General features: G+C 51.9%; 1 long non-coding RNA gene across 1 annotated transcript; it reads right to left on the bottom strand.

Annotated features, from left to right (window-relative positions):
- Positions 1–239: 239 nt before the first annotated feature.
- Positions 240–8,300, bottom strand: LOC113629696 (uncharacterized). Its single transcript, XR_003436663.1, has 3 exons — positions 8,215–8,300; positions 5,853–5,977; positions 240–400 (listed from the first exon to the last, which is right to left on the bottom strand). It is a non-coding gene; the product is annotated as an uncharacterized LOC113629696 (long non-coding RNA).
- Positions 8,301–9,736: the final 1,436 nt, after the last annotated feature.

Here is a 9,736-nt window from a genome sequence, read left to right as displayed (position 1 = left end):
CTCAGCAAACTTCTGATGAAACTGAGACTATTAAAGTCTACAAATTCTGGGTGCTTCCCCAACCTAATTTGGGCCTGGAAATTCAAATGACTGGATTAAGAAAAAGATGTCCTGGTAATTACAAAGCCCCCACTCTGAGAACACAGTGAATGACAGAACTAGCCAAGGAAATGCAGCAGCGATCAGCAGATATGCATATATTTTACTCTCCCTGCCCCTCCCCCTTCCAAGCTCTGCCCAGGAAAGGAACAGCCTCTTATGTCTTCACAAGGCCTTCCTCCCCATGAGTGTGTCTGTGTATCTCCAAATGTCTCTCTTCATAAGGATGTCAGTCACTGGATTTCGGGCCCAGCCTACTCCAATACATCCTCATCTTGACTTGATTACATCTGTAAAGACACTATTTCCAAACAAGGTCACGTTCACAGGTGCCAGGGGTTAGGACTTTAACATATCTTTGGCGGGAGGGGAGACACACTCCTACAACATCCAGTGTGCTGGTCTCTGACCAGGCTACATCTAGAATTTGGGGTCCAGCTCATGAGCCATATTTCAAGATGTCCACTGAAAAAATTGCTCATATCTGTGTGATATGAGTATCGGTTACGGGAACTACATTCAGCTTAGATCCAGGAGGCATTGAGAGGAGTATATATTCAGGGAACCATAATTTGAAAAGATACATGCACCCCAATGTTCATTGCAGCATTATGTACAATAGCCAGGACATGGAAGACACCTAAATAGAGGAATCTGTTTCCATCAACAGAGGAATGGATAAAGAAGATGTGGTACATATATACACAATGGAATATTACTCAGCCATAAAAAAGAATGATATGCCATTTGCAGCAACATGGATGGACCTAGAGATTGTCATACTGAGTGAAGTAAGACAGAGAAAGACAAATATCATATGATATCACTTGTATGTGGAATTTTAAAACAGGGTACAAGTGAACTTAACTACAAAACAGAAGTAGAGTTACAGATGTAGAAAACAAACTTATGGTTACCAAGGGGTAAGGGGGGGGATAAATTGGAAGACTGGCATTGACATATACACACTACTATATATAAAATAGGTAACTAATAAGAACCTGCAGTATAGCACATGGAACTCTACTCAATACTCTCTCATGGCCTATATGGGGAAAGAATCTAAAAAAGAGTGGATATATGCATATGTATAACTGATTCACCTTGCTGTACACCCGAAACTAACACAACATTGTAAATCAACTCTACCCCAATTTTTAAAAAAAAAAGTGTATTATTTGCCTTCAAAGGGAAGCATTTTTCTTTTTAAGATTTTTTTTGATGTGGACCATTTTTAAAGTCTTTATTGAATTTGTTACAATATTGCTTCTGTTTTATATTTTTTGGCCGCAAGGCATGTGGGATCTTAGCTCCCCAATCAGGAATCGAACCTGCACCCCCTGCACTGGAATGCAAAGTCTTAACCACTGGACCACCAGGGAAGTCACAAAGGGAAACACATTTTGGCTCAATATAATTTGACTCAAAGATCCAAATGATCTTTGGACGAAGGCCACCTACCGAGGGCTGTCTACCTGCAGCAGCAATGAGTTACCTCATTCCTCACGCATCTGATAAATACGTACCAAGGCCCAGTATGTGCCAGGCAGCAGGCACCTGGCCAGACGATGGAGCAGTGACAGGCTCCAGAGAGAGATACAGGCCTTGCCCTCAGGAAGCTTCCCGTCTAGTGGCCCGGAAAGGGTGCAGGCAGGCTGGGTGGGCGCACGCTTAGGATGTATGGAGGAGGTTCTCTGTTGAGAGGGTGTGGACCACTGTGTCTCCTCAGAGCCAAGGCACTCTAGTCTTTATGATTCCCAAGAGGCTAAATGTAGAGGAAATTGGAGGTGTGGGGCGGGAGCGTGAGGGCGGAATGATTTAAGAAAAAAATTTTAAAGGGTTTAAATGAACACAGAGGGGCTTTCCCGGCGGGACACACGCAGAGACGCAAGCTCCCTCACACCGTCACACGCTCTATGCAGAAGGGGACTTTTATCTCACAAGCCCGAGGCTCCGCTCTCCCGCTTCCCATCTCAGCCTGACCCCACCCACCCTAAGGAGCAGACACTCATAGGCCAGACCCACCGGGGCTGCTCGGGCTGGAGTCACCTCAGTGGGGAAACGGAATCCCTCTCCCCAATCTCAGCGGACAAAGCAGCCCAGGCCCTAGGTGCTTCCCCTCCTGCCGCGACACCCAGCCAGGGAAAGCAAAGGGAGAAGCTCTAAATCAAGTGTTTTTAGCAGAACCAGGCCCCGGGGGTGGAAGGGAGAGGCCGGCGCTCTCAGCGGCTGCTCCTCCTTAACGAGCCTAAACATGCTGGGCCCGCAGAGTCCGCAGGCGGCCAAGGTAAACCTTCGTCTGTGATGCCCAGGGCGGACAAGCCCAGCCCTCTAGGAAGAGAAACCCCAGCTTTGCTTGCTGCCGTTTTACCACTTGAGAAGATAAATACATTTAAAAAAAAAAGATCTGTCCTCGGTGCTGGGAAACTCCTGGTACTCAACACCAAAGAGGTCTCGCAAAACAAAAAAACCATCTGGTCGCCATCACATCGTTCCCGCCCCCAACTCCATCCTGGCCCAGCTTTCTGACGCATGCGTACACGTCCTCACGTGTGTGCGCAGACGCACTCAGGAGCACACATCCTCATACGTGTATGCGTTCACTGTTCCACCCTTCCACACACATCCCCACACATATCTTCATACATACAGACACATGCCCTCCCACGTTTGTGCACACACCCACCCTCACATGAGGACACAATTGTGCACCCTCGTATAGAAACTTGTGTGCACGCACATCTTCACACAAGGCACACGTCCTCACACATGCACGCAATATATTTTCACACATGCATGCATCCACAAACATCCTCTGTGCACACACATTCATGCACAAACACAGACCCTCAATCCTCACGCATGTACGCCCACTTGTATGCGCACACACACCCTCACACATAAGTGCATCTTCACACACAAACACACATGTGGGTACACATTTTCATACCGCAACATGTCCTCACATGCAGCACACAAAGGTTCACACGCACGTGCACATCCCTGGACATAAACACACATGCATCCTTACATAAACACATGCCCTCACACCTGGCGGCACACTCACACTCACACACCCCTTTTTTTGCTGCTGCTTCCCTGAGAGTTGACTTCTCCTTGACTTGCTTACTGGGCCAGGTTTCGCTTTGAAGCTCATGGCCTGGGACCCAATTGGTAGACAGACGGCTGGTAGCAAAGGCCCAGGGCGTGGGCCATGCACAGACCATGAAGACATTTGTCTGTCATGGAAAGAGCTAGGGCTTTGGAGTTGGGCCAGTAGGGTCCTCTCAGTAGCTGAGTGGCCTTGGGCAAGTTACACAGCCTCTCTGAGTCTTAGCTTCTCATCCAGAAAAGGGGGCTAATATCACCTACTTCATGGGGTTGGGTGAAGAGGCCATGCGGAGTACGTGTTCAGGAGAGAGCTCATTCCATTTGGCTGACCTGAGTCACCAGAACTCCCCAGGCCACAGGTACATGCAGGATGGGACTAATTAAACCGTAGTACTAAAAGCGGTTCATGTTGTTGCTGGTAAAATTAGGGGCATTTTATGAGGTATCTATCTGGCTGTCCCGGCCCTCCCTTTGTGAAGTCTGCCCAGTTGGAGAAAAGCAGAGGAACGAGAAGCTGCAGAAAAGGAGATCCAAAGGATCAGAACCTGAAAGAACTTCACGGCTGCTGCCTGAAACATCTGGAAATACGCTAACGGGCATGAGGAGCAGAGCACGGCGCCAAGCCATCTCTTGGCACGCGTACTGAGAGCTGCCCAGGGAGCCGGAGCAGACACTGTGGGACTTTTCCTCTGAGTTACTGCAGCTTCTTTCTGAAGCCGGCCTGGTGTGGTGGCTGAAACACAGAAACATGGTCTGAATTCTTTTCCCACCAACCACCACCACCACCTGGCTGTGGTTTCTTACTGTCTAAGGTGAGCAGTTCAGTGACAATGACCAAGCCCACATTTCTAGGGAAAAATTATAATATTGTGGGTGCCAGGCACCATGCCGAGTTCTACACACACATCATCTCAATCCTTAAGGAGGCTCTGGAGGTGGCTATTAACATGCCCATTTTACAGACAGGACAACTGCTCAGAGAGGGTGACAGCCTTGCCTGAGATCACAGAGCTGGCAAGGGGACAGGGTGAGGATTTGAACCCAGAGCCATCTGTCACCTAAGCCCTGTGCTCTCCTGCCAAAGAGGAACAAGTGTTCATCTAGCCGGCTCTCCCCCGCCCTTGGGAGCCAGAACCCCCTGGAACTGAACTGCCGGAAATGGATGACCTCAGCCAGCCTCCTCGTTTCACAGACGATGGGGAAAGTGGAAAAGGCCAGGGACTGGCTCAAGGTCTCGTCCTGTGTCCCATCCTCCTTCCCGGACTTCATTCTCCCCGGCAGCCCCCGGACTGAGCTGGAGAAAAACTTTCAGAGACTTCCCTGGGGAAGACAGCTGGAAGGCAGGGCGAGCCAGGGCTGTAATAATGCGGTGATGAGGTGGTGACGATATGCCTGTGTTTCCCCCTTTTGAGAAATGCTCTGGCGTCAGATGAGTCCTGGGGGGAGGTAAGAGGAATTTGGCAGGGATCTGGTTATAAGCCATCTGGAGGCCGACGTGAGTACCAGAAAAGCCTCTGCCCAGTCAGTGTGGGCTCATCCGTGAGTGCACTCACAGCTCCCCAGAGGCTCCGTCGGGTCAGGCGAGAGTCAGAGAGAGGTGGCCCTACCCACAATCCCACGGCGGGGCAGGAACATTCCCCCCCACCTGTTTTGCAGCCTTTGTCCTGGAGGACCAAGCAAGGACCCATTAGACACTTGCCTGGTGGCCTGGAAGCATGTCTCATGTCATTGCCTCAAAAGGCGGACGGACGTCCTAGCACAAGTCACCACTGTTAATTCCTCTGTGCTGGGACTGTGCTCAGCATCTTACCCACATGCTTGCTTCATCCTCACTACCGCGCTGTGGAGTCGGAACCAATACTGCCCCCGTTTCCACTCCAGGACACTGAGACCCAGAGAGGTTTGATAAGGTTCCAAAGGTGATAAGGATGGAGCCAGAACTCAAATCCAGTAGCGGAGGTCCCGGCCCAGGCTCCCATCCACGACACCGAGCTGCACCTGTCACCACCTCCTGGCACCTCGAGGGACACCTAAGCATCACTCAAGCAGAAACGGCCTAAATCCCGGCCATCGCCCGTCCCCCCCCCGCCCCACTTTCCCATCTGAATTGGGGGCCTCGTCAGAGGCAGACCCCAGGAGATTCCACCCGTCCCCTCGTGTTGGCCTTGCTCACCCACGGATGAGTCAGCTGGAACTTTTGGACACCCCGGGCTCACAGCCGTGGTACCAGGAGCAGTCAGGAGGCAGGAATGCGCGGAATGCGGCTCCTTGGGCTCCGGCCTGTCCCTACCCTGACCTGCCCCCACCCCCCAGGCTGAATCCACAGAGAGGCTTGTAAGGTGAATGACAAAGTGTTTGTCGAGGCTTTGGGACGACAGGTGCACGCGAAGATGAGGACAAAACCCGATTCTTTTCGCGGGGCTGCCGCCACAGTTTCGCGCCCCTCCCACGCAGTCCGCGTTCCAACCCGGATGCTCAGCGCCCCGGGCTCCGGCGAAGGGCAAGAAACCACTGATTAGGAAGCGAAAAGTAAAAAATGTCCCGGGTTCTCAGGAAGACGGAATGTTCAACCTCTTTGCCCAACTCTGACTCGGCTCTGCAACTCCGCCACCCTGAAACACGACTTGGGTTTTGTCGCTTACCTGTTCACAGGCATTTATGCAGGCGAAACGGGCTTTCCAGCACCTTCTCTGCGCGGGGCTCTGTCGGGCACTGCGTCTAGATGGTGGATAAGGCAGCAACAGACTTTCCTTCTCGAGGTTTCCTTCTAGAGGAGAGTTCGGATAATAAACGAGTGAGCGTGTAATTACAGAATGGGATCAGGTGAGGAAGGAAGCAAACCAGGTGCAGGATGGAAATGGGCGGGGGTTACTTTAAAATGAAATCCAACCCTCAGAGCTGCATGCTGCCTAAATTTGTCACCTGCCTCTGAGGCCTTAGCTCATGTCAGCCACCCAGAGCCCTTCTCACCCTCCTGCCACTTTGCCCAGTGGATACTGGGTCACCTCCTCTCTCTGCCTGGCTGGTGAGCCCTTCGGGGGCAGGAAGCATGGTTATCTCACACACCAGAGACTCCTGGGGATCCCCTCTAACACACGTGCCCTGGAACCTTTGATTTTGATGCCCGGCACTGGGGAGACACATAAAAAATACTTCTTTAGGGAATGGGCATCCCCAGACTCCAGCTGACTGTGGAAGGCCAGGAGGACCAGGGGCTCTGAGCAAAGAAACCATATTTAGGAAACACTCCACGCCGGGAGCCAGCCTGGAGCCTCATTGGACTCAGAAAGTCCACATCACACACACGCCGGTTAGGAAAGAGGAAGGGTTGAGGGTAAAAACTGTTTGATCAGCCTCTCATCCGGAAGTTCGGGCCCACAGATGCTGCCTTGATTACCTATCGAGATGAACAAATGCCAGAAGTCACCCCAGGCCTTGCTGACGCAGGGCACTGGAGAGAGAGAAACCGCTCCGCTGATTATCTTGGCTTTATCCGCCACATCTGTTTTAGCTCAGCCTCTCTGCTTCTCATCTTTAAAGAGATGGCTGCAAAGTTAGAGACTCTCAGAGCTTGGAAAGGGCCTGAAAGACCTCACATCTCACCTCCTTATTTCGAAGATAAGAGCCATGTCACTTGAGAGACTGTGACTCACGCATGGCCACTCGTCTTGGAGGTGGGGCGGGCAGCTGGGACCATAGTTCTCACCTCCCAGGCGAGAGCTTTTCCCAGTTCTCCAAGCTGCCTCTCGGATACCGCCAAGTCATTCCCACGCTTGCCTCAGTTAGGCCTCATTAGTAAGAGAAGCCGGCCATGGCCCTTTCTCATTCCCCTCCCACCTCCTGCCGAAAAAGGAAGGAGATTCCCTTCCACAACTGAGCAAGGATAGTTTTGCTTGTCATCTGATGCCCGGGACTACCCATGCCAGGCTCCCCTCCAGGGGTGCAGCTCCCTGCCCTCACATGGTATCATGGTATCATAAAAGAATTCACCCTCCCGCCAACCTTGAGAACAAGAGGCCATTTCTCAGCTGGGAATCAATCCACCTTGAGGGCCAAGGCATCAGAGGGACTCCGCTCGGCCCTTACCGGCTGTGTGCTCCTGGGCTGAGGCCTCCCCGTGGATGGCAGGTGCTCCCCAAAGCATCCCAACCCCATTTCCTGAGTCCTCTATCCGGCCAGTCACCTCCACCCAAGCCAAGTCCAGAATCCCTCTGGAAGGTGCTTTACATCCATTCTGGAGGGGAGGAATTGTTATTCCCATGCCCAGTCTTTTTTTTTTTTTTGACCGCGCCGTGTGGCTTGTGGAATCTTAGTTCTCCAACCAGGGGTCGAAACTGGGCCCTCGGCAGTGAAAGCACAGAGTCCTAACCACTGGACCGGCAGGGAATTCCCCTTTCTTTTTAACAGATGTAGAAATCCAGGCTCAGAGAGGTTAAGTTACCTGCCCATGGTCACCCAGCTAGTGAGGGGCAGAGTCAGAATTTGAACTCGAGTCTGACTCCAAAGGCCACCTCTTTCCACAACGCCTCTCCGTGAGCCCCGAAGGAGCTGGAGACATCTCAAGACATCATTGCACTCGTGCTCAGAAATAGTCCCCACTGGTCTGCCTGAGTGCCTGGAATCCCCCCATTGGAGTCATCTCCTGGTGACCCCAACCGTTCTAACAGGAGAGGCCAGAGGTGGGCAGGAGGAGGGTATACAAAGGTTTGATCATGGCAGGACCAACCTGAGGCCCAGGGGCGAGGGCTTGGGAGGGCTGGGGGTTGACAGGAGGAAAGGGAAATGGCCTGGGAGAGAAAGGGCTGACTAGTGGGGCCCAGAAGCTGGCAGGACAGGGCATGAGGGCAGCACCAGTGGGGATGGGGGAGCCTCCCTCCAAACTCCACAGAGCCAGCACCAGGACACGGACTGGTTCTGGGGTGGAAGGGCCCAGCGTGACTGGGAGGCATTAGTCAGCAGTGGAGGTTTATGAAAGGAGGGATTGTCCAGAGTCTCCTTACTCACCAGGCCAGTTGCGTTGTCCCCAGAGACCGGGAGCAGGGCCGGTATCAGAAGGGGACCGGGAACTCTGAGCTGCTCACTGCCCAGGTTGAATGGCCCTAGGCGTCGGAGGCCTGCCTGGCCTCACAGCCTGTGAGTCACAGCCGTTGGCTGGCAGGCTGAGTGTCTTCATTGTCCTCTTAGCCATGGGACAGTGGGGCCAGAGCCCTGGCAGGAGGCCCGACTCCCTCCTCTTAGGATAGAGGACACCCAGGGCTGATTCACGGGGCTCCTGTGCCACGTTACCAGCCTGCTGCCCCATCCGAGGCCCCAGCAGTCATCTACCATTCCTTCGTCGGTCATTCACACGGTCATTCTTTCTGTTGCTGTCTTGGGTCAATCTTTATTTTTTCCAATTGCAAAAGTAATCTATTGAATATTATTCACCCATAAAAAGGAATAAAATTCTGACCAAGGCTACAACATGGGTGAACCTTGAGGGCACTATGCTGAGTGAATAAGCCAGCCACGAAAGGACAAATCCTGTCTGAGTCCACTTATGTGAGGTTCCCAGATAGTCAAAATCATCAGGACAGAAAGTAGAGTAGAGAGGTTGCCAGGGGCTCGGGGAGGAGGCACGGGGAATTTGTACTTAAAGGTGCAGAGTTTAAGTTAGGGGAGGTAGAAACTTCTGGAGAGGGATGGTGGTGATGGTTGCAAAACAATACAGATGTACTAATACTGCTGAACTGTACTCTTAAAAATGATTAAAACAGGGACTTCCCTGGCGGTCCAGTGGTTAAGATTCCGTGCTTCCACGGCAGGGGGCGCAGGTTCGATCCCTGGTCGGAGAACTAAGATCCCGCATGCCGTGCAGCATGGCAAAAAAAAAAAAAATTAAAACAGTAAAGTTTATATTTTGTATATTTTATCACAAAAAACAAACAAAAAATCTGTTATTCGAACAATATATAAAAGGTAATTGGTAAATGTCCTCACCCCACTCTCTGGAATATTCCAAACCTACTTATGTTCCTGTACAATCATGTATGTGTGTGTAACAAAAGTCAGCCTGTGATGGGAAAGGAACACAGTCCCCGGGTGCCAGCCACGCTCCTGGTCTCTCTCTCTCTTTGAAGGACATGCGCATCTCACTCACTAACCCCAGGTGCCAGCTCAGGGCCAGGTGGCAAGGTCATGGCAGAGGTCATGGCATTGACAATCACGACCGTCCAGCGAGAGCTTAGCCATGTCCAGCGTGGTGCTGAAGCCCTAACACGCACGAGCTCACTTCATCCTTCCACCAGTGTGGTGAGGCGGGGGATAGTTCATGCGTACCTCCAAGCCCATTTCATAAAGGAAGACTCAGAGGCTTTGAGAGTTGAGGGACGTGCCCAGATCACATCGCTAGAAAGAGGCAGAGCGGGAGGTCCTTTCCTGTTGAACCGTTAGATTGTACTGCAGATAGAGATCGGCCACGAGCAGAACGATAGGCTACTTGCTCACTTCCTAGTAATCCCTTAATTTCTGGCTTCCCAGGGGGAGG

The sequence above is a fragment of the Aethalodelphis obliquidens genome, unplaced genomic scaffold (assembly GCF_003676395.1).
Source record: "Aethalodelphis obliquidens isolate GAN/ISIS:26980383/991018 unplaced genomic scaffold, ASM367639v1 scaffold28, whole genome shotgun sequence".
NCBI classification, from domain to species: domain Eukaryota; kingdom Metazoa; phylum Chordata; class Mammalia; order Artiodactyla; family Delphinidae; genus Aethalodelphis; species Aethalodelphis obliquidens.
The sequence above is the reverse complement of the archived record's forward strand: the minus strand, read 5'-3'. Positions and strand labels throughout refer to the sequence as shown.